The following is a 23,909-nucleotide window of genomic DNA, read 5'->3' as shown; positions in this document are numbered from 1 at the left end:
AAAGAAATCAAAAGTAATTGTTACTAACTCCCTACTGCTTTCAGAATTAAATATAAATTTTCCCACTTGTTTCTAAAAGCGTTTTTTTGTATGACCCAAGCTTTGTACCATTGTCTCCCAAGACTCTTGTGTAAATGCCCAATAAAATAGAATTTAGATTTGTATTCCCTGACCACAGTCTATGCTTTCCTGACAATGCCTTTGCCTGTGCCCTAGGATATCACTCACACTCCTAAAAATTCTCTCTTTTTAGGTGTAAGTCAATGTCTACCACTCTCCTGAATGTTATTCTAACACCTTTGTTTCTGTTTCAGAATTGTAATGATACTTTGCTTGAATCTCTCGCTCAAAGTACCAATTACGCAGGTTGAAAACACTTGGCCAATAGAAAGCTCTCTGTAAATAGTGGTTTTTCTTCTCCATTTCTTGACTCTTCAAATATCTGATAAGTAACCACATATATCAAACAGCTTGGTGCTAGTTGAACCTCAAGAGACTCAGGATCCAGTGACAGAGAGAAATAAGTAATGTTTGTAATTTTCTGCAGTACAGAAAGTTATTAGACCATTAAAATGTTCTTAGTTCATATATTTTGAAGGTATCCTTTATGGTATTTATAAATTCCATTGTTGCCCAAATAATTTGTCTAACAGGCCAAACTCATCTTTATATGTATGCCCACCCTACCTCATAACTTTTTTTTTGCATTTCTAATAATATAAATTGGTATTGCAGAATCACCAATGACAAATGCATAAATTAGAATTTATGAAAACTCATGTTACTACTATATATGTTCAAAATTAAATTCAAAGTATGGAAACGTCATGCAATTTATATTACTAAAAATACAGTTATCACCTTTGGCTCAGATTTAAGTGAACAAAGAAGAAATCACTTTTATAGAGGTGGTTATAAGATTAATAAGGGCAGGATATGTCTCTATGATGTTGTTCAGCATTGAATTTGTAGAGACAAGTACAATCCCCCGTAATTTTTTGAGAGGACAGTTGGATGAATGAATGGATGGATGAACAAAAAATGTGTAAGAGTTGAGTTTCCAAAACAAGTATGTTCGTCTGACTTTTTGATTTGTTTGTGCGTCCGTAGGATTCTTCAGATAATCAGGTATAAGATACACATTATGTCACAATTAACTGACACTCAACCAATATGGGTCACTGAGTTAGTTTTCTCTTGCTGCCTAACAAATTATCACAACATTGGTGGTAAAGGGGCGCCTGGGTGGCTCAGTCAGTTGAGTGACCAACTCTTAGATTTTGGCTCAGGTCATGATCTCGGGGTCCTGGGATCAAGCCCTGCAGTGTGGGGCACAGGCTCTGTGCTCAGTGGGGACAAGTCTGCTTGTCCCTCTGCCCCGGGCTCAGTGGGGACAATTCTGCTTGTCCCTCTGCCCCTCCCCCTGCTTGTGCTCACACGCACTCTCTCTCACTCTCTCTCTCAAATAAATAAATAAATCTTAAAAAATAATAAAGGAGCTAGTTAAGTGCTTATAGAAAAGGAAAGTAAAAATCAGAGACTTTCTTATTTGGTCTCAAAAATTGCTTCCATACAACCTCATATAACTAATGAAGTCTAGCTCTACCCTCCAAAGGCACAAAGAGGAAAATTCCTCCTTAATTTGAAGATACTCATGTTCTAGCCCTGCGTCTAGCTTCCTGGCTATGCATGTTGAGTTTTTTTTTTTTTAACCTTCGAGCTGTTTTGAGACATTAAGCCCGTTCCCTATTTTAGTTCTGTTTCCTCTGTTGGTGTAAGAATGGAAACTAGAAATGAGCGTCACACTCAAGCAATAGATTTGATAGTGCAAACTGAGAAAGAGTCCCCTTTCCTTGTTTACAATGCAGTATTTCCATTAAAGATGGCCAGAGTGGCAGAAAGGTTTTCTGTTTCAGCATGACTGATACTGCGCTTGTCCACGCTGAATCTTTATTTTCCTTTCACAGGAGCTGCTGTACATGAAATGTTTCAATCTAGTCGCATTATACGTGTTGTATTTATACTTGTGTACTTCGTCTCGTCTCCAATAGCCATTTCCACAGGGTAACTTCTCCTAATGATGTTTATTAAAGTTCAGATAAAAACAACATCAAGGAAAAAAAAAGAATTAACTGTATGTGATTCTACATAATGATCATATTCGAGAACAGATTGATAGAAATGATGAAATATGTGGGTGCTTTGATCCAAAGCTCAACCACTTCAGATGTGTGATTTGTTTAAAAGACAACACTGCTGTCATCTGCAACAAAAAATACAAAGCTATTGGGTATTTATAGCATTATCTTATGTGGAAGACTATTACTATGGAAACAGATCTAAAATTATTCCAATAATGTAATGTTGACTTTTAATCAGCTCAAGGAAGCTCTCATGGCCAATTGACTTAGAAACAAACTGATAGAGAGTCTTCCAGTCCAGAATCATTTACCAGGCTTCATAATTAAGATAAATGTAGCTCTCATTTGTGATAGCACTGGACACCTAAGACTTAAATTTAACTTAAAATTTCCCCTTATTTCAAAAGCAGTCAATGATTTTGATCTACTGTTGCTATTAAAACACATGACATTGGGGCGCCTCGGTGGCTCAGTTGGTTAAGCAACTGCCTTCGGCTCAGGTCATGATCCTGGAGTCCCGGGATCGAGTCCCACATCAGGCTCCCTGCTCAGCGGGGAGTCTGCTTCTCCCTCTGATTCTCCCCCTCTCATGCTCTCTGTCTCCCATTCTCTCTCTCAGATAAATAAATAAAATCTTTAAAAAATAAATAAAAAAATAAAACACATGACATTAACTCCACCAGAGATTAGTATGAACTACTAAGGAACTGATTTTTTACAAAAAGGGAAATTGAAGCCCTAAATCTGAGAAATGAGGTAAGATTGCTGAGCTGGTGATGTCTTTTTAAAATTGACCTATAATTGACATATAACACTGTGCAAGTTTAAGGTGCACTACTTTGATTTGATGCATGTATATGTTGCGATATGATTACCAGCTCGGCATTAGCTAACACCTCTATCGTGTCACCTAATTATCCTTTCTTTTGTGGTGAGAACATTTGAAATCTAGTCTCTATCTTACATTACTCACGAAGATTAAACTCAAAAGGGATTAGAAGACTTAAACATAAGACCTGAAACCATAAAACCGCCTCAAGAAAACACAGGGGAGGAGCTTCTGGACATTGTTCTTGACAGTGATTTCTCGGCTGTGACACCAAACACACAAGCAACAAAAATGGAAAAATCACAAGTGGGACTTGATCACACTGCAAAGCTTCTGCCCAGTGAGGGAAACCACTGACTACATGAAAAAGCAACCCACAGAATGAGAGACACTATTTGCCAATGATATATCTGACAAGAGGTTAATATCCAAGATATCTAAGGAACTCCTACAACTCAAGAACAACAACAACAAAAATCTGATTAAAAAATTGGCAGAGAAGGGCGCCTGGGTGGCTCAGTTGGTTAAGCCACTGCCTTCGGCTCAGGTCATGATCCTGGAGTCCCGGGATCGAGTCCCACATCGGGCTCCCTGCTCGGCAGGGAGTCTGCTTCTCCCTTTGACCCTCCCCCTTCTCATGCTCTCTCTCTCTAATTCTCTCTCTCAAATAAATAAATAAAATCTTTAAAAAAAAAATTGGCAGAGAAGGAGAATAGACATGTTTCCAAAGAAGACAACCGGATGGCCAACAGACACGTGAAAAGATGCTCGGCATCACTCATCTTCAGGGAAGTGCGAACAATCAAAACTACAAGGAGATATTACCTTAAACCTGTTAGAATGGCCATTATCAAAAACACAAGAGATAATGTGTTGGTGTGGATGTAGAGGAAAAGGACAGTTGTGTCTTGGTGGTGGGAATGTCAGTTGGTTCAGTTACTATGGAAAACAATAAGAAGATTCCTCAAAAAATTGAAAATAGAACTACCATATATTCCAGCAATCCAATGTCTAGGTATATATCCAAAGGAAATGAAAACAGGGTTTTGAAAAGATACCTGTATTTCCATGTTTACTGCCACATTAATCACAATAGTCAGGACACGGAAACAACCTAAGTGTCAGTGGATGAATGGATAAAGATGTGGCATCTATGCAATGCAATATTATTCAGCCATGGGAAAGAAGGAAATCCTGCCATCCACAACAACTTGGGTGGACCTTGAGGACATTATACAAATAAGTCAGACAGAGAAAGACCAGTTCTGTGTGATATCACTTATATGTGGAATCTGAAAATGCCGCACTCACAGAAACAGGAGAATGCAGTCCCCGGGGGCTGGGGTTTGGAGTCCTGGAGAAGCTGGTCAAAGGGGACAAACCTGCAGTTAGAAAATGAAGAAGTTCTGATGAGGTAATGCACGTCCCTGAGACTAGAGTCCCCAGTATGTACTGCGTACTGCAAAGTTGAAGATACCTTTTAGGATAGTGTTTTTACTGAACTTCTCATGCCTGGTAATCATAGACACATAATTTGGGACTGTATTTCAGTAAATATCAGCGAGGATCTTGGGAAACGTGAAACAATATGTCCGTTTTCAGAGCTTACAGTTGGAGTCCGAGGTTTGCATCCAAAAGCTGCTCCAGCATTTTCAGCTGTGGGACCTGATGTAAGGGATTGAATCCATCCACCCTCAGTTTTTCCATTCATAAAATATGAACTGTAGCAACCCCTATAGTATATGATTAAAGAAATTAGGAATAAATCTGATTACGGCTTCATGATGCTTAGTAGAGTACTTGGCACCTTAATAATAATGACTGACAGAAAATAAAATCTATAGTGAGACAAAATAATTCTTACATCCTTTCCCATCCACTCAGCAGCAGGTAACACTGGTGGACATGTCAGTCACTGGTGGACAGTGGGAGCCACGGGGCCAGAGTTAAACATATAGCAGAGCAGATCCCACAGTAGCTGCTGCAATCCTAGAGAAGCTCTGGGAATTAGGAAGCTGTGATGCTTGGTTGTGCCTGAGAGTCCGAGGCTAGCCCAAAGCAGAGGTCTTTGCCAGCAGCCATGTGAATACCACAATGATGGTGATTTATATTGCAACCTGAAGATACATTGCATTTTTGGAAGACAACCTTGGAAGGATAGAGTGGGAGCTTCTTGTCTATCTCCTTTCTTCTCATATAAAAATTACTTCCCCAGAAGCCCTGTGTACTTGGCATTTCACTGTTACACATACCTGTCACAGTGTTTCATTTCATATTTATGAAACATAATCGTAAGAACTGGCAGAAGCTACCCAACAGCGAGCTGTCATCTAACTACTTCCCTCATCTTTTCCTGGTCCATATGCATTAATACAGCAGTTTGATTTTTAAATGCCTCTGTTCCTAGAATGGAATAAGCTCCACCAAGCTGTTTCCTGAGTAATGACCACAGGAAAGGGCCGGGGGATTACATAGACATAGTTGAAAATTTTGCCGTGATCATTCCTGGGCACAATGTATCATTCTTTATCCTAACAGCCACTAGGCCAATCTGGTTGGCAAACCCCATGGCTGGCAGCCTGGTTGAAAGATTGTCTAGGGGATTTGGAACTAAATCAGGTTAAATTTTATGAAAATGTTTTGTTCCTCTTGCATTCAACCCTTTTGGACCAAGGTCTATCTGCAAGTGGGGGAAGACTGGGGGGAAATGAAATTATAACTACTGAAGTGAGATGTACCGATTTTGTGACGTTGGAGGAAGGGCAAAAATCCCCATATCTAAGAAAAGAACATCTTAGACCCCAAGAGGTGCAGGAGAGAGTTGTGTTAGTGATCTTTGTTTTTCAGAATGCTGGTGGGGTCTTTCTCAGAAGGTGATATTTGCCATTATATGGCTTTAATAAGATATACATTTCCAAATTGATAAGACAGTAAGAGAATGCTAATTTTCTGTGATGTAACAGGTGTTAGGGCAGCAAGGACAACCATCCAGAATCTGGGTTATAATCAAATAAGTTTGGGTCAAGTTTAATGGGACAAGAAAACAGTAGTGAGCATTCAGTACTTTTTTTTTTTTTATTTAATTGTTTATTTTAGAGAGAGAGTGTGTGAGTGGGTGGAGGGGCAGAGGGAGAGGGACAAGCAGACTCCCTGCCTGAGCACAGAGCCCAATAGGCTGGATCTCACCACCCTGAGATCATGACCTGAGGGGAAATCAAGAGTCGGATGCTTAATCAACTGAGCCATCCAGGTGCCCCTTATTAGGGAGCATAATACATAGCACTTTCTTTGATTTGGCCAAGAAAACTTTAGGGTTAGACAGAAATGAATTGGGGTATGACCTGTACAAGGTATCCAATGGAGACAGATTCTTACTCTCTTTCCTCTTCTGTGAGATGTTTAGTTGTAAAGATGAATTGAGGTAAAGATAAAATCTTCTGACATATGTTAGGCACTTAGTAGTTGTTAGGTATTTTTGCTAAAGATAATAAAAAGAATATGTGTATGAAGAGAGGTGAAAATATTTAGATATAGTAGTTTTGAGATACTTCTAAATAAGCATCTTAGGTGGCATGTTAAACTATTCATAGGAAATAGAATTATTTAAAAGGTAATCTGTGAAATCATATAAAGCTTCAGAAAACTATTTTTGAATGAATGCATTTTTATTATTCTTGTGATTCAAAATTATTTTCTTTTCAGGAAAGACTCCTTTAAACAATCTTCTGTTTTTTTTGACTTAATAGCATAAAACTCAAAGCATTAACATGATCTACATGTAAGAAAAGAACAAATACAGTGAAGGTCTGACCTCTAAGAATTGACAATAAATTCATAAATTTATATTTTAATTTTTTAATGCCAAAGTGTTTGTTTTTTTTTTTAAAGAGTCTTGTCACCTTGATATTCAAGAACTAAAGAGTTGTAGATGCTTGGGGTACCTGGGTGGCTCAGTTGGTTAAGCATCTTCCTTCAGCTCAGATTATGATCCCAGGGTCCTGGGATGGAGTCCCACACCGGGCTCCCTGCTCAGCGGGGAGTCTGCTTCTCCCTCTTCCCTCTGCGCCTCTCCCTGCTCACGCTCTCTCTCAAATAAATAAAATATTTTTTTAGAAAGAGTTTTAGATACTTTAGATTCAAGTTACGAGTATTCAGTAGATAAATAATATTCCAAGTTACCATCTAACACAGGTTTCAATATTTACTTAAGTTGTTAGCCAAAGCAATAGAAGTCTACACTGGGATGCAAGGAGTTTAATATAATTTTTCATCTTTTATTTCTATCTCTATGATCAGACAGTATAGAACTTTGTTTATGTGATGTTCCCCTCTACTAAGGCTCATTAATAGTCCCCATGATTCTTTGTAGCTCTTAGAGATGACCTAACTCACCTCTCAGCTAGGGGAAAGTAAGAGGGTCAAGTGTGAGGTGGAATCTCGGTTTTCTTACTGAAGTTGAATGCACTTGCATGTTTCACTTTTTAGCTGAGACAGCTTTTGGCTGAGTCTTGTGGCATATAATATAAATAAGAAAAACAGCAACAACAATATCAACAAAACCTCAAGAAACAAAGATGTTTCTCTTTTCCTCTGGTTTGTTATCTTATGTCACCAAAAATTGTATTGACCTTCTCAAAAGAGCATTCACAATATCCTTTAAGATGAAATAGTAAAGCTATGCAGCCACTCCCAACTTGAGAAAGGGATGGATTTTATTTATTTAGATGTGATTTTTTAAATTCCTAAAGGAAATAATTGGATTATCATTAATAGTTTTAATATCTAAATTCATTTGGCATATCAGAATATATTTACCCACATCTGAATACTAGTAATTGTTCTTAGCAATAACATACATAGACAAGAAGTCAATAAACAATTAAAAATCATTGCCCATATATTATTTTAATATAAATTATTTGAATTTAAAATAGATAATTATACTTTACTTAACCGAATACAATTAACATACAATAATTGCTTTTCACAAAGTTTTCAGGCTATGTAAGAAGGTGCTCAGGTAGGAAACACACAAACAAGATTTTTAATTTGGCATATCATCAAGAATGAATCTAACTGTATAACACCAACTCCTTGTAAAATACATGATTTCTTTTATGCTCCTTGCTAGATTAATTACAGGTGAGTGCTGGGAAATAGAAAAATACTAACTCATTAGATTAATTCCCTCTTCCTACCCCTTAGTAATACAGTGGAATAAGGGAAGCTGCTCTATAAAATATTTTTTTTTAAAGTGAAGTTTCTCTCAATGTTTTCACACTTCAAATAGAGTCATTTCCAAAGTTTACCACAGTAACAAAGCATTGACAAATAAGATGTATGACTTTGCCTTCCGGACAACATAGAATTATTAGGGACTGAATTTACTGGGCTGCTGAAAAGCTGTGCAAGGCCAATGAAATGATGTTCCCCCAGACGCTATCAGGTAACAAGAGACAGTGTTTCCTGAAAGCTGAGAGATGCAAATGAGGTGAGCTTTATCATTGCCCAGAGGCATCAGGAGCAAATGAGGTAAGCCCTCTGTCTGCCCCATCATGAGAGGTTTTCCAGGCCCAGGTAACAGAGGAGGGACCCAGGCAAATCCAGGAGAACTCCTTGGCTTGAGAAATGGGAGCCAGGAGCCTGAGGGGAACAAGGCAACCCGAGTTTGCACAGCTAAGTAACTGAGGGGAGAAAGCAGTATATGGACTTGCAGAGATCTTCAGAAACCCCTTCAAGTGTTCAGTTAAGTATTGAGGAACACTCAAGGTGGGGGAAAGAACCACCAAAAAGGAATAAAGTTATAAACCCCCAGAGGTGCAGGTCTTGGAATAGGGCCTGTTCCCAACACTTAGTCCGGAAAACCTCTTGGTTAGAGTGTAAAGAAGGGTCTTGCTTTGGCAAAGGGGAGTGACTAGCCTTAAACAGAAAACAACTCCAGCTTTGCCTACAAATCTTAGAAGCAAGACTCCAAAGGAAGACTAGTGTAGCTATGTGTAAAACAAAGACTGTGAGTATCTTTCGGAAATATTCAGCAATGAATAAGGTAAAATTCCCAGTGCCTGGCATCCTATTAAAAATTACTAAGCTGCCAAGAAGGAGGAAAATAAAACCATAGAAAGAGAAAATTAGTTGATCAAAACTGACACAGACCTGACACAGAGGATAGAATTATCAATCACATTAAAACCATTATTATTAGTGTATTCCAATACACGCAGAACATATATCAAGATAGACAATATTCTGTGCCCTAAAACAAGCTTCTATAAAATGAAAAAGTTTTAAGGCCATGGAAACTCTCCTTCCATTAAAGAGTAGAACTGAATTAGAAATCAGTAACAGAAAGACCTCTGGCAGATCTCCCAAATTTGGAAATTAAATAACACAACCCCAAATAACTCATTGTTCACTGAAAAAATCCAAAGATTAAGTTAAAAATGTATTTGAACTTAGTGAAAATGAAAACATGGCATATCAAAATGTGTGTGATGCTGCTAAAGTGATTTTGTATGCAAATATTAGTGCTAAATGTTATTCTAGAAAAGAAAGTTCTCAAATCAATGATAATAGATTCCTCCTCTAGGGAAATAGAAAAAGATGAGAAAATTGAGGCCAAGATAAATAGAAACAGTCTTTTACTAAATGGTCCTGGAAAAATTGTTTATGGGAAGAATGGTTATAAAAAAAATCCATAAACAAAAACATAACCTTAATGCATCTCTCATACTTCGCATTATAAGTAAGCTAAACTAGGGCCCCCTTGGTGGCTCAGTCAGTTAAGCGTCTGCCTTCAGCTCAGGTCATGATATCAAGGTCCTGGGATTGAGCCCCGCATCAGGCTCCATGCTCTGCGAAGAGTCTGCTTGGGTTTCTCTCTCCCTCTGCCCTCTGTGCCCATCTCGCCCCTCAAGTAAGTAAATAAATAAATCTTTTAAAAAAATAAGATCTCCCAAGTAGAAGGAAGCATAGAATCCACTGAGCACAACCTTTCTTGTAACAGGTGAGAAAATAGCAGACATGCAGAAGGGAAATGACTTTAACAAAAACATGTAATTTAGCTCCTCTTCCCTGACACACAATTTCCCCCAAATTAACTATATATAACTTTTTTCATTTTTATTCTTCCTCTTGAAAAAGAGACAATTTAGGGGCACCTGGGTGGCTCAGTCGTTAAGCGTCTGCCTTCGGCTCAGGTCATGATCCCGGGGTCCTGGGATCGAGCCCCGCATCGGGCTCCCTGCTCAGCGGGAAGCCTGCTTCTCCCTCTCCCCCTCCCCATGCTTGTGTTCCTGCTCTCTGTGTGTCTTTCTCTGTCAAATAAAAAGAAAAAGAGACAATTTAATAATACATGTTGAGAAGTAATCCTGCTTGTTCTTATAATGTGAGGGTTCCCAGTATCAGTAGCCAAAAAAATTCACTTCAGTCTAATTTTTCAAAGAGAGGTTTCCTCTGGTTAATCCCCTCAGAAACAGACTGTGGGGTTTTTGCCCTTCCTGGGCACCAATGGTGTTAGGAAATTGAGTGACATAAAAGCCTATATTGGAAACTCCTTGTTCCATTAAACCACGGTTTCTCCAACTTTTTCTGCAAGCATCTGATAGTAAATATTTTGAGCTTTGCAGTCACAACTACTGAGCTGTTCCACTGTAATCCCAAGGCAGCTGGAATGCATACAAACAAGAGTACGGCTGTGTTCCAATGAAGCGTTTCTCAAACTGGTGGATGGCTGCACTGGGCATGCAGGCCGTGGTTTGCTGACTTGTAAACCATGAAGAACTCAAGAAAGAGTAATCCTTAAAGCTGTGAACCCATACAGTGTCTGCTGATGGTCAGGATGGTGATGGCACAGGGGATATCCACATGACCTACGCCCTCCTGAGCCCTTGGAGGAGAGATCTAAATGTGTTGGCCCATATATTCATAAAAATAACTTTATGGACTAAATGTTACGGCCTTTATTTTACAGATGAAGAAACTGACCCTCAGAAAATTATGGTAACTTCCCCACATCACTGTGATAATAATCAAGAGAGGAAAAAAAAAATTAAAAACAGGACTTTTCTGGCTCTTAAGAACCCAGTTCCAACTAAAACCATTAATGCAGCCTAATTTTAAAGGCCGTGTAATGTCTTTGGTTCTGGAATACTTTGGCTACTTCGTCCATATTAATCCTCCCATGTAATGGAATGTGAGGTTGAACTGAATCCAACCTGATTAATATAAATAATGACTGCACACAGTAAGCCAAAAGTGATCTCATTCTCAATAATCTGTGAGGGGGTTAGCTACATTTTTTTCAGAATATTTTCATGTTTGCTTCTTTCTATCCCTTCTGTGATGGGTCAGGATTAAAAGTTTGGTCATTAATAGTCATATGTTTGGTACTCCCTTGCACAGGTTATCTGACTCGATGGAGTAACAGGAAGAAAACTGACTTAAGCATTACATCTGGGCTCGTGATTGCTTACAATGTGCTTGGACTGATCAAGCGCCATAGTGTCAGGCAGCACCTGAAATGGGGGCCCAATGCCTTAGAGATTCTGAAATCAAGGGGGTTCAGTGTAGGAGAAGAGAGCAACAGGCAAGGAAGAGCATGTAAGATAATCAAATATGACTGTATAAAGAGAAGAGTTTTCTGTGACCACACACAAGGAAAGAGTGAGGAATCCAGGTGACCAGTAGGGTGATGTTGAAATAGCAGCAGTGAGTGATGAAGAATGTCCGTGAAAGCAACATCGCTTTGATCTGGAAACCATTACAGATTTCTTTCTTGAGGAGAGCAGGTGTTCGGAGTGGGCAGTGCCTAAACTCTGATGTAAGTTTAGAGCAATGATCTTCTATTTGCTGGTGTAATAGGTGGTCTGACTGTTAGAGCAGGAGTGAAAGAATAAAGCCACAAATACAACTGGTAGTTGTTCTTATGGAAAGACTTTCCAAGTGGAAAGGACACCATGTGTATTGTTCAAAATGTTATTCCTGGCTTCTAGCACAGTGCCTGACACACAGTAATAATTTAAATTTTTGATGAATGAATCAAAGGATGGGTAGAAGGATAGTTAGCTGCTTGGATAAAGTGAGTGAAGCTACAACCTGGGAGTTCAGCTTTCCCCTAAACAAAAGGACTGGGAGGGAACTAGGTATCCCTCAGTTCAATTGCTTCATTTTACAGATAGACAATCTGTGTCTTAGGATGATCAGGATTCAAGTCCAAGCTCATCAGTGAAATAGTAACATAATCTTGGGAACATGTCTTTCTTGTGATATACAAGCTAGTGAGATACAATGTTACTAAGTTTGAGAAAGATCCATTTTTAGTTACATTAACTATTCTATAATTTAATTGCCATTTAAGAACAGGTAGCTACTGGCGATTATTATCGATCATTATAAAAATAATTTCAATTTAATTACTTTAAGTTTGTGCAATTATACTCACCTCTGTTATAATATCTGTGTAGGGTTTTTATAACTCAGTTCATTGTCAAAGAACCTGACCATGCCTCTATAACCTGACATTTAAAAGTGTACATTTTGGGGGGCACCTGGGTGGCTCTGTCAGCAAGGCATCTGTCTTTGGCTCAGGTCATGATCTCCAGGTCATGGGATAAAGCCCTGAGTGAGGCTCTCTGCTCAGTGGGGAGTCTGCTTATCTCCCTCTCTCCCTCTGCCCCTCCCCACTCTCCTCTTGTGTGCTCTCTCTCTCTCTGTCTCAGATAAATAAGTAAAAATCTTTAAAAAAAAAAAAGGAAAATGTGCTTTTTTAAAAAACCTTCAGTAAAACCTTTTATGAAATAAATTACATAAAATTATGTAAGTGAAATCAAAATCATCCATTTGTATAAGAATTCACCCAGGCACAATGCTTTTTTAGCAGCTCAGTGAAAGCTTTCCACAAATGGAAATAGTCTTCCATTACATTACACAAAAGCATGTATGAAGACTGCATTCCCATATAGATTTCAGCATTTGACACAAGAGAGAAATAGAGAAACTGTGATTTCAACATAAAAAGTTTTATGCCTTAATTTTAAAAAAATGGCATTTTAAAAACCTATTCAATTTTCATAGTTTAAAAGCTTTTGATGTTAATTTCTTGGATAATTAGGACTGCATTCCTTAACTCGTAGTTCTTTATTGACCAACGGATCATAAATTGTGTGGCTGTTTTTTATCCATCCAGTTTCCTTGCCACAGTGTAACTCCTAAAACTTGCAAGGGTCCCAAAGACCTGTGAGATTTGGGAGAAGCGGCCCTCTGCTCCACACTCTCCATACCTTGACCACCACAATCACATATCCAGTCCCTGCCCCTCTGGGGGAGAAAAATGTCTTAGAATAAACTATTTGCTGCTTCTGAAAGATTTTCTGGATGGGTGGATAGATGATAGGTTAGAAAATGCCCTTTGCAAACTTGTAAATGTCCCATGGCAGGCAGAGAACTTTGGTGACATTTAAAGATGCTCCTCCTAACAAGCATATGCCTTAGAGTTTGAGATCTAATCCATTAACTGTCAGCCCTGGGCTAATTGCTCTTACGTAATTATGGAGTAAGTCAATATGGCTGTTATGAGCTGAACATCTTGAAGGCCCAGGATCTCAGAATGTGACCTTATTTGGAAATAGGGTTTACAGAAGCAATTGAGGGAAGATGAGATCACTAGAGTGGGCCCTAACCCAGGAGGACTGCTGCCCTTATAGAAAGGGGCCCGTGGACATTGAGATAGGCATGCAGAGAAGGAGGATGGTGTGAAGGGACACAGAAGACCATGTGAAAATGAAGGCAGAGAATGAGGCAGGGTGTCGCCAGGCCGAGGAGCATGGCCTGTTTCTGGCAGACCACTAGCTGCTGGAGCAGGGCACAGAACAGTCTTCCCTGGGGCCCTCGGGACCAACATTGCCCACAACTGAGACTCCCAACTGCTAACATCCCGAACTGTGAGACAATAAGTAAGTCTTGCTTAGGGGCACCTGGGTGGCTCTGTCGGGTTGAGCATCTGACTCTTGGTTTTGGCTCAGGTCATGATCTCAGGGTCAGGAGATTGGGCCCATCGGGCTCCACGCTCAGTGCAGAGTCTGCCTGAGATTCTCCCTTTCCCTCTCCTTCTGCCCCTCCCTCTCTCTCTCTAAAATAAATAAATCTTAAAAAAAATTAAGATTCTCTCTCTCTCTAAAAAAAAAATATATATATATATTGCTTAAACAGATCAGTTTGTGATGTTTTGTTTGCAGCCCTAGGAAAGTAAGACACTGACCAAGAAGTTTAAGAAAATAACATGGCAATTATCTAGGAGATCGAGCCAAAAGACAGGCTAAAAATCTAGAAAGTTAAGGCAGCAGTCCTTATAATTTATAATTGGAAATTTTATTTGTTTTGATTTCTGTGTTATCTTCAAAAGTGTTATGTTATTGAATACTTTTTAAAAAATTAGTATACAATGCATAATGCAAATTGCATTTAGTACATTTAGAATAAAATTATGAGAACATGGATGAACATATTGATACCTACTTTGGGATTTTATTTACCTTTGACAAAGGTAAAAAGGATACACCATTGGATAGGATGAGGAATTCAGGAACTTCAATCACGTTTTGCTTCTTTAGAAAAACTGAAATATATATGGGGCATTTTTAACATTGGTTACATCTGGGTAACAGCTACTTTGGTGTTTGTTACAATATTCTCCGTACTTTTATTATCTTTTTTACTGTGATCAAAAACATATCACCTAAAATTTACTATTTTCATGCTTTTTAAATGTATTGTGCATTACTGTTAACTAATTGTGTTACACTAACTGCTGTGTAACAGATCTAGAATATTTTTGTTACAAAACAGAAACTCTATATCCATGGAACTGAAACTCTGCTTCTTACTCTTGTATATTTACATATGTTTTATAATTGGAAAAGAATCACATATGTAATATGCCAAATTTTTTTACCTTCGGAAGGCAAAGCTGTTTCTCATTAATTATATATATGTAAGGGGCCAGAGAGAATCCCAGTCGAGACACTGTTGGTTGAGATGGTTCACTAATCTGTGGCCGTGACTTCATACGCTGTTAGAGTGATGACTAGGTCTGTCTTGTGTGTCATGGACTCCAGGATGAATGTAACTCTATGGCATGGAATTTGCCCAACACTGCAGTCTATATTCTATCCTCCCCTTGGAGTATCCCAGAATTATACAGAATGCAAATAAGACCTTTACTCCTCCTTGACATTTTGCTAAAAGGGAAACAATTAGGGGACCAATTCAATTTGTAGCTAATATGGTGTCCAAGATTTCCCCTTTCAAGATAAAGATATTCTCGGTCTGTCTAAAGCAGGGCTCAAGTCTGCAACAAATTCCTCACAGGTTTGTTCACTGACAGGCTTAGGTAACTCATTTAGGAAATATGACTTGGTTCTCAAATGCCCCAGATAGAAATTCTGCATAGTCTTTGTCCAAAAGTCTTGCTACTTAACACAACAAGTGCATCTTGTTATTCCTAAAAGCAAAAGTTCTTACATAAACAATTCAAAGAAAAGGAATGTGAGCCTGCTTCATAGGCAATCAGGTAAAGGAGATTCATTTCCTACACTGTCAGATCAAATGGTTCAAGCTTCGCTTTAATGACTCTGTTCCTACTCCTCCTCTCTAAGACGAATACAGCAATAGTCCATTTTACAGGAGGTCACCTTCTGAAATTATTGATTTTTCTAGTAGGAATCTAGGAAGACCTTATGATACAAATACACATTGTTTTCTCCCCCATAATGCTTACTCTTTAAGGGTCCAGAAATAGTCTGATCTTGATTCTGAAGATCATATTCAATTTTGCAATAATACCAAAAATGTTGTTGTCTTCAACATTGAAAAAAATGTATTTTGACATAATATGAGAAAAGGAAACTTCAAACTTTTATTTTTTTGTAAAATGGAAGTAACATTTACAGGTATTTAAAAGGTAGAAAAACCCAACCTTTTCCAAGAAAGTAGATGGGGTTTTGAAATTTTTGAGAGAGAAATATGAAGACTTATGTAAATGCCACCTGGAACTTCGCAGCACATATTTGCTGAGGGATATGTTTTAGTTCTTTGGATCTTTAAGTTAATTTCCTCCCTTCTCATTTTAACTTTAAATAATAGTTAAAAAGATGTTCGTATAACTGAGTATTTTAATTTAAATCTTTACGTATTCAAGTGGCTGCTTTATAAGTCTAGTGTTATAAAAATGGCTAATTTTAAAATATATCATTTTTCTTGAGGAAATAGCAATGTTAAAACTAAAATTGATTGGTACTTGGGACATTGATGTTTACAGTAGCCCATAAGCCTTATAATGGGATATTCCATTTACAGTTCTACCAGTGGGGAGTCTGAGGTGATCCAGGTAACTTAGGTAGTCAGTGGTGGAGATGAGTTAGTTGGCCTCTTTCCAGAGGTCAAGTTTTTAATGCTAAGCAACACCACACATTAGAAGGAAGTACATCGAAGGGACTAAATTTAAAAGTTAAATAGTACTTACCAATTTTTTATACTTTGTAGTTCTTTTAATATTCAAATCCACTTTTCTGTTTGGTCTCTTAATGATGGGAATAACTAAGAAGTCATACTTCAGTTGAAATTTGGGGGCACCTGGGAGGTTCAGTTGGTGAAGTGTCTGCCTTTCGGCTCAGGCCATGATCCCAGGGTCCTGGGATTGAGCCCTGCATTGGGCGCCCTGCTCTGCAGGGAGCCTGGTTCTCCCTCTGCCACTCCCCCTGCTTATACTTTCTCTCTCTCTTTGCCAAATAAATAAATAAATAAAATCTTTAAAAAAAAAAAAGAAATTTGAAGAGGTTATCTCATTTGATGTTCCTGTGGAAGAGTAGCTATATTATAATAACAATTGTATATTCTTTCATTATGATAGGAATGAAGTATGTATTATATGCTTGTGTCTAAATTTTTTCAACTCTGTCTTAATGCACAGTCTATATGGTCTATATGCCTAAATTGCCCTGTGGTATTTGTGGCCACACGGGAAAGCTTTCACAATTTGGACTTTCTTTCTTTCTCTGTCTCTCTGTCTCTGCGTCTATATCTCTCTCTGTCTGAGAGGAGCTTTCTAAACTTTTCTAAAATAAAAATCTCAAGTTTGTCTTCCATTACTGCTTATTTCAAAACCAGGGGAACACATGGTTGTTCTATAAAGTCACAATTTATTTTGTGATTTAATAAAGAATTGAATGGAGATACAGAAAGATTCTTTTAATTTAAAATAGAATGGTACCTCTTACCCAGATTGCCAAAGTACTATATGAATATCAGTTAAATTACATTTTGAAAAGGAAGATAGGGAATCAATGATGGTTTTATCAAACATAGTTCATTTCCCCTCTACCATTTTAAGTGCATTTTTAGCAGGAAAGAAAATGTTAGTTACTGCACTGGCGTTTCTTCTTTGCCCTTCTTGCTGCAAAAGTATATATTGGTTGATCATTAAATAACAAAATTTGGAAGAGTCCCTGTCAGAAAGTCTGTGCAGAAAACCAGGATTATAAGTAAATCAGTCCTACAACCTGCTGTTGTTTCTAACCACTCGGGACTTAAAACTAGGATATTCTGCATCATTTACATCTTCCACTGGATTATCTGGCCTTATACAAAATCCAGTGGTGCCCCCAACTAATAGCAGATGATCTTAACAAATAAACATTGACTTATTTCTCCAATTACTGAAAAGGCAACTTTGGGACTACCGTGTACTAGAAAATATGCTTGGTCTACAGAAAATGGTAAATAAGGTAGGATCCCTAGATGTACTAGCTCACACTGAGTGGGCCACAGACAGTGATCATGGTAATGCGTGCTATGGGTATAAAAAAAATGATTTACAATGCTGTATTTTTCTCCTATTGCTGCTGTAGCACATTGACCACAAACTTAGTAGCATAAATCAATACAGATTTTTCCTTCTACAGTTGTGGAGGTCAGGATTCTAACATCAGGGGTTGGTAGGGCTGCATGTCTTCTGGAGGCTTCCAGAGAAGATCTGTCTCCTCGCCTTTTCTTGTTCCTTGTATCACTCCAGCTGTCTGCTCCTTTGGTCACAGTTTCTACGGCTTACTTTTATCGACTGCGTTCCACTTGTAAGTACTTGATTGCCTTGAGTCCACTCAGATAACCGTGCACATGGACATCTGCCGGACCATTATCCAGCCCTCGAAAAACGGGCTCTGAAATACAGGGCAACATCCAACCTCCCAGGGAGGGGAGCACGGAGAAAACACCCCTTGAACCAGGCTTTTAGGAGACAGGTGAGTCACCGATCCGGCTATGATAGGTGGGGAATGGCAGGCCTGACAGAACGTGCTCATAACCGGGAGTAACCGGGTACGTAGTGGTTACTGGGGAAGATTCTGTTTCCTTCACTCACTGTATCTGGACTTCCTTATAGCACTCACTGCTTCAAGGAAAAGGGAACAGTGGGAAGGGGCAGGATTTACCCCTGAGGTTCCTGAAGAAACAGCAACCCCACACCCCAGGTCCCCACCACCAGGATGAGACAGGCAGAACCCGTTTCTCCCCCAACCACCTCTCCCAGCCGTAGACTCTGAACATCTCCGGTTAGCAGCTCATCGTACCATCCTGATGTCGTGGAGTCAGTACTTAGGAAAACCACTCCCGTTCCCTTTACTCTCATCCCATCTTTTTCCTACTGTGATCTCTTGCTCCCCTAAGATCACAGTCGCCACCTCAGATTTACTGTGTGCAAAGCGGGGCAATGCTTGTCTCTCTTTGCATCACATTAATTCAGTTATTCCCAATGGCTGTGGATCTAATCGAACTCCAGTGAGAGAAGGCAGGCTGCTCCGAAGCATTGCCCACAGGAATCAGGCATTCCACTTACGCTGTGGATCATCCTCTTCTGTTTCTTGAAACGCTATGCTTAATTTATTAAATAACCTTAATCTTCAAATTTTATATTCTCAGCTACAGCATTAGCTTTCAGAAGAAGAGGCAGGTTTGAGACCTAGCAGATGGATCACACCCTGGACATCCTCCAGGCCACTCCTAAATCATCAGATAGGCCCTCTCTCCAGAGTCATAGGCTTCTAATCAAGACCCAAATGACAGGGGCTACAATTATGTCGCTGACCCAGCATTTTAGAGCAGGTGATGTGGACAAAGTATTGCCTAGCAGATTGTGAAGGTGAAGCCCATGACTTAGATGAAAATACGGAAGTGAGCAAGGAGCAGTGGGGTAGGGCTGGCAGTTAGGATTACCTCATCCCTCAGCCGGCACTGCGGCTTACCTCCCCAGTAGGTTGTATGCCAGAAGCTCACACCTCTTATTATAAACACTAAGAAATCATTCGGGATAGAAAATAACTTTGATAATGCTGGGTAGTGTTGCTTACAATATGCAAGGTTAAAGAATGTGTTGGTCTTAACAATCAGTTACAAGACGTGAGATGCTTTGATTGGGAGCTGTTCTTGCCATATTTCTCACATGTAGACCCACAGTCTGAATTCCAAGCTCATGAAAGCTCATGAAAGCTCATGAAAAATTGCTGGTCACATTTTACACCAGAATGATGAGCTGCAGAAGACCAAAGCTTAGCGATATATTCTCTTTGTACTGGTGCAGTTTCTGTGACCTTTTCATTTGGAAGAATTATTTAAATACAATTTGGGGTTTATTGTTTATTGAACTGTGGGAAATTATCGAGGAACAAAATAATTGGATGGTTTTCCTTTGGTGTAAGAACAAAAGTGCTATAAATATCATCTATAGTGATTTTTTGGGTAGTAAATTCCAACAAATCTGGGAGAACTAATTACTTGAACAGAATTTTCTGTATTTGTCTTTTATTAAACCAGGCTCCACTTTTGCTATATGGAGTTTATAAACTTCATATATAATAGCCATTCACTGAATGGTAAAAGGTGAAAAGTTTGAATAAACCCAATAAATATATTAATTCAATATATTAGCACAAGAACAATGAGATTAAAAATAAATTTAAAATATTATAGTTTATATATTTTAGCTTATTTTACTGTAAACTCTCAAAGTAGGTTATCTAAAAATAACAACTATGATAATGCAAGCCTAAAACAAAAATGTCTCAGTTCATCAGTTTTACAACACTGTGATGTTTTAATTTTTTTCCAGTTTTAATATGAAATAATTGATATACCTCACTGCATAAGTTTAGGGAGCACAGCATGATGGTTTGATTTACATCTGTTGTGAGATCATTTCCATGATGTGTGCAGCTAACATCCATCTTCTCATGTAGGTACAAGAAAATGAAAAGAGAGAAGAAAAGAATAAAGGGGGAAAAGTCTCCTTGTGATGAGAACTCTTTAGGATTTATTCTCTTAAGAACCTTCCCATGTGTCATATAGCAGGGTTACCTGCATCCCCAGGACTTACTGTCATAAACAGAGAGTATGTACCTTTGGACCACCTCTTCCAAATCTCCCTCCCTCCACCCATGAATTTTTAAAAGATTTGAAAAAGAGCACCGGAAATGGTGAAATAACATATATCAATCACTACATTATGCTATTTAAAGTTTAAAGAATGTCAGGGAAATAAGAAAACCAGCAAATCTTATTTATTGAGTATAAGAATTTAGAAGGACAGTTTCTCCATCAGCAAAATGATGATTTATCCAATAAATACAATTCTGCCATTCAATTTGGATATTTATATACATATGCAGTTAATGATAGATAATTAGCCAGGGTATGATTTGTTGTTTTATAAATTTTTAATGATGTAAAGAAATGAGTACTTTGGAGGTCTTTATTAAGGAGTTATTAAAGAGCCTGTGAGAGTTACATCAGTTTAACCATCTACTGAACACTGCCATCTAGCTATTTCTTCTCTAATACATACAAAAACATAAATGTATATTTTCTTAAATTTCCTGAATAATGGCACATATGTAAATTTTCTAGATGAGAAACCGTTACCCTTTTTCATGACAGAAAGTTATTTCAACTTGTCATAGAAATCATCCAAAACAATTATTGCTTTTTTGGAAGGGTACAATGGCAATGACTTGTAATATTTATTGTTATTTTTATGATTCATTGTCATAAACATATATAATTTATAGCACTGTGTCGTATCGGTAATAAAATAAGTGATACCTTTGAGAGTAATGTGAGTAAGGCTGATTCATGCTATGCTAAAAAACTCAAATCACATAGGGATTCTTACCAAAGTTATGTCGAATTTTTTCTCTTCTTTTGCCTTAAGAGCTGGCTTTTAATTCTTCAACTCCCCCGCCATTTCAGTGAGCTTTCATTCTTAAATTTAGTGAAATATGGAAAGCCAGATATCTAAGTTTATTAGCACTTCTTGTAAAATAAATTAGTATGCTATGAGGTCTGTATATTTTACTTGTAAAAATATATTTTTCATTTGCATTTTTATAGTGGATGTTGTTAAATTTGTCTTATTGGGTCAAGTCTTTTCAGCAAAATAATTTCCCATGCTTTAATGGAGTTACAAACATACACTATTCACTTACAGGTAGATATTTCAATACTATCAATTTATCTAATCATATGTTTATTGTCAGTTTATCCTATAGTACATATTGCATATCTGCATGACATCTAAGCCTGTTACATGCATTTGCCGGTGTTATGGTCACATACTTATATGACAGGAGAGTCACTGAATTTATCTTCTAGAGATAAGGGGTGTTACCAGCATTTTACTATTGGTAAATAGGAGAATTTCTAATGTAGTCAATTTTATTATGTTAAATAGTATACTGGGGTAAAGAATTGTATTGATAAGTATTTAGTAAATATCAGCATATGCTAGCATTGCATGCTTTTATTAATGTTTTTACAAAGTAGTATTTAAATACCTTTTTCCGCAATGGCAGCATATAACACGTGAAACAGGGATACATTCATCTAAAATATTTTTAGCAAATATGTACAGCAATTATTAAAGGAGGTCTCATAAAAACAAGGTACAGAAAACATTTACTTGATTACAGATGATTCGAAATCTAAGTGTAGGTTTCGTAATGAACGTGATATAAAGCAATAGAAAACAATGTGTCTTAGGAAAATGGCTTTACACCTGGACTCATGGTTCTGGAAGAACAGCGGGGATGCCTCCTGCTTAAAGGGCCGGAAAACCGGAAACATATGAAGCCACACCCGAGACATCTGGTGCCCGCAGACATTCCCAGGCCGCCCAGCCGACCATGTGGAGCTGGGCCCTCAAGCCCGCCCATCAGTGAACAGCGCCCGGGCGGGCGGAGGCGGGGCGGGTGGCAGGTGCACCAGCCGCCGGGCCTGCCCACGTCGTGGAGCGGGGGGCTCGCCGGGAAGACGCCCAGGGAGCGGTCGGCCCCTGGACGACCGTGCGGCTTCAGGTGTGTGGAGGACTAAGTGCGGGCCCCCGGGGGACCGGGGAAGACGAGCAGGGACGACAGCCGCGTCGGCAAGAAGCAGGCCCGCAGCCACACTTCCGGGAGGACGCTCTCTGCAGTCTCGCGGGATCTCAGGTTCCCACGCGGGCCACGTGGGCCGAAGGGGGTGCTGGGACGGGAGACGCAGCCGGGGTTGCGGGCGGGAAGGCGGCGTCGCACGCTGGCCGGCGAGGAAGCCGGCTCAGCTGCCTGCCCGCGCAGCGGTCCTCAGGCTCCGCGCCCAGGGCAGAGCGGCGAGGCCCGCTGCGCGGGATCCCGAGCGTCGGCAGGCCGAGGGCCGGGGCCGCGTGTGGACTTTCCCCGAGCGCTGCGGCCCCGGCCCCGGGCATCCCAGGGCAAGGCCCGGCCCTCTGACGCGGCGTCCCTTCACACCTGTGTGGGGGTGTGGGGTCTGCAGCGTGTCCCCGTGACCACGCCTGCCTGTTCCTGAGCTGGCCCCTGAACGGCAGCCGCAGGCCGTGCTCCCTGTCCCCGTCGCCTCACTGGGGCCCTGAGATGGAGAGCTGGACCCTTAGCCCAGGAGAGCCTGCATCGGAAACGTCTTGAGCACTGTGGGGGGTCCCTGGGGGATCCCCCCCCCCGGGGCCTGCCCCCGGAGCCTGGCACAGGTGAGTGCAGATGGGGGTTTCGCGGAAGGTCAGCAGGGCTCATGTGCTGCCCGCAGGGTTGCCACGCGCCCTTGGGTGTGTGTGGTGGGCAGGGGGGGGATGACCTGCCGCACGGGAGCATTCAGGAGGAAGGAAGGGACCATGGGGAGTGGCAAATAGGGAGCGAAGCAGAGATCATGGAGATTAGTGCATTGAGCTCTTCCAGGAGCCCAGCCCACTGCTTGGAAACATTTCGAGCCTGCAGTGCACGGCGTGGGAACCCGAAAGGAGCCCGCAGTCTCGGCTAGTCAGAGAAGCAGCGTTTGGAGTCCAGAAGCCAAGGCTTTAGGCATTTGTGACACAGTAGAATAGGGAAGGAGGGTGCACAGGGAGCTCTGGGGATTTGCAGACATGGAGTTCCCTAAGTCCCCTACCAGTGCGAGGCCAACAGCAAAGAAAGGACTAGAAGAGTCTCTGTATATCACACTGCTCATAGTGCAAAGGCATGTTAACACATGGAGTACCTGTAGTGAAATGGACTGTGTCCTTCAGAAAGTTCTGCTGAAGCCCTAACCTCTGGTACCTGTGAATGTAACCTTATCTGGATGTAGAGTCTTTGCAAATAGGGGACACCAGATGAGGTCGTGCTGGAGCACAGGTTTCTGAATTGGGTGTGACCGGTGTCCTTATAAAAAGATGCACAGACACACAGAGGGGGAAATGTTGGGTGAGGACAGAGACACCCTGAGCGGAAAGAGCCATGTGACAATGGAAGGAGAAATTGGGGTTAAGCAGCTACAGGCCAAGGAATGGTAAGGACTGCCAGCAATCCTTAAAGCTAGGAGGGAGACCACTGCCCTTATGACACCTGAATTTTCACTTCTGTCTCCCAAAACAGTGACAG

This window comes from Mirounga leonina, unplaced genomic scaffold (genome assembly GCF_011800145.1).
Source record: "Mirounga leonina isolate KUSES-001 unplaced genomic scaffold, KU_Mleo_1.0 Mir_152, whole genome shotgun sequence".
NCBI classification, from domain to species: Eukaryota; Metazoa; Chordata; class Mammalia; order Carnivora; family Phocidae; genus Mirounga; species Mirounga leonina.
Note: the sequence above shows the minus strand (reverse complement) of the source record.